Genomic DNA, 2233 nt, shown 5'->3' with positions numbered 1-2233 from the left:
GGGTGGGGCTGCAAGTTGGGGGAGGCGAAGTTTCAGGGAAACCTTGGGCGGAGCGACCTCTGTTATCCAGTTTGATGATGCCTCAGCTATGGTGGTGTGCGTCAGCACACTTGGAAGTGGGGAGGGCTCAACAGAGGGACTGTGGATATTGCCAACACATTTGTCCAGGAGAGAGCCTCGCCTCTGGCCCTCACTCTGACAACTCAGTGTCCCCTGAGGGTCCCTGATGCCCCCCGCGCAGCCGACTTGGTGCTGGTGCTCAGAGCGAGCAGGTCCGTCATCCGTGAAAGTCCGCTCCCGGACACAGCCCCTTTAAAAGGCATCTGCAGCTGCCTACTGAAGCTGTCTTGGTCTCCATCCCACTCAGCTGCTCGGAACCAGGCAGCCTCACATCCTCGCCCTATCCTACCTCCTCCCTTTGCAGGATGATTTCTTATTTCTCTCCCTAGTTGTAGGGCTTGTTCATCTAGATCCCAGGTGATTTTCCTTGCTGTTTGCTCTGTGTTTCTGTCATAACTTTGATTTGGTCGCAAGAGGGACGAACAAAGCCTCTATCTCCTATGCCATTTTTTTATTCCCTCTCTACTGATGTTTTGAAACTATCAAAGTAATGTGCTTATTGTGCTAAGTGAAAGAATCCCATTGACACAAGGATGTGAAAAGCGAAAACTATCCCCTCAATCACACCCCACCCTATAGTAACCATTGTTATCCACCTTCACAATGTTCTCCTTGTTCAACAAACTTACACACTCATAAATACACGTATATAAGGGTTGTGCTTGCCTATTTTTATTGAAATAGAATAGTAGTGTACTGCACTCTGCAACTTGCTTTTTTCACTTTACAATGTAGCATCAGCATTCCTACAAATGGGAAGACATAAATCTATCTTTACTTTTCCTGACATTTTATTCACAATTCAACATAAACAAGATCTTATACACACTGATTTAGTGCAGCCTTCTCCCCATCTTTTTTGTTTACTTGCTTCTCACTTCATCCCTTCTCTCTCTGCCCAACTTTCTGCATAGTTCTAATCCATGTTAGCCACCTGCTTTGTGTCATTCATACCTTTCTCCATATTCATGTATCCATGTAAACATCTATCTATCATCTATCATTGATCATCTATCATTTACCATCTATCTACCTGTAAACACATATGCATCAATACCACATGTACATATTTATTCATATTTTGTCATTCTTTGCTCTACAAAAAAAAATGGATCGCCTTATACACAGTCTTTTGCATCTTGCATCATTCTCTCAATGATATCTTGTGAAAATCCCTACAAGTTAGCCTACATCAGTCTAACTCATTTTTTCATAATATTTTTTTGCTGAGGATTCACCATAGCTTATTCAAAGTTGAGAGATATTGGTATTTTCAGTTTTTAGCCATCACATAGCTATAGTAAACATTTTTGTACATAGATTTTAACAAATGATAAAATACATTCCCAGGAATGGGTTTGCTGGGCTAAAGATACGTGTATTTTAAATTTTAAGGGATATTACCAGATTGCTTTCCAAAAGCTAAAATAGTTCTACTTTCAACAGTAAAGTATGAGCATACCTTACCTCTTTCCTCTACATTTCTGCCAGCAATGATATTATCTTTCTTTTTTTTTTTCCACTTTTTGTAACATTTTTTAAATTAAGTTTTTTGGGGTAACATTGATTAATACAATTATATAATTTTCAGGTGTACATTATCATTTGACATCTGTATATTCTATTGTGTGTTTACCACCCAAAATCCAGTTTCCTTCAGCTACTATATATTTGATCCCTTTTACCCACTTCATCCTCCCACTAACCCCCTATATTTGACCCCATTTAACCATCTACCTACCGCCTCCTCCCCCACCCCCTATCTTCTGGTAAACCACTAGTTCATTGTCCATGTCCACGAGTCTCTGTTTGTCTGTCCTGTTCATTTGTTGCTTTTAGGTTTATATCCCACATACAAGTGATATCATGTGATTTTCAACTTTTTCTGTCTGGCTTATTTCGCTTAGCATGATTATCTTGAGGTCCATCCATGTTGTCGCAAATGGCAGTATTTCATCTCTTATGGCTGAGTAATATTCCATTGTGTATATGTACCACAGCTTCTTTAGCCAATCTTCTATTGTAGGGCACTTTGGTTGCTTCCATGTCCTGGCCACTGTGAATAGTGCTGCTATGAACATCAGTATGCAAATATCTTTTTGGATATGAGTTT

This window comes from Pteropus vampyrus, unplaced genomic scaffold (genome assembly GCF_000151845.1).
Source record: "Pteropus vampyrus isolate Shadow unplaced genomic scaffold, Pvam_2.0 Scaffold7, whole genome shotgun sequence".
Classification (NCBI taxonomy): domain Eukaryota; kingdom Metazoa; phylum Chordata; class Mammalia; order Chiroptera; family Pteropodidae; genus Pteropus; species Pteropus vampyrus.
This window is presented reverse-complemented; position numbering follows the sequence as displayed.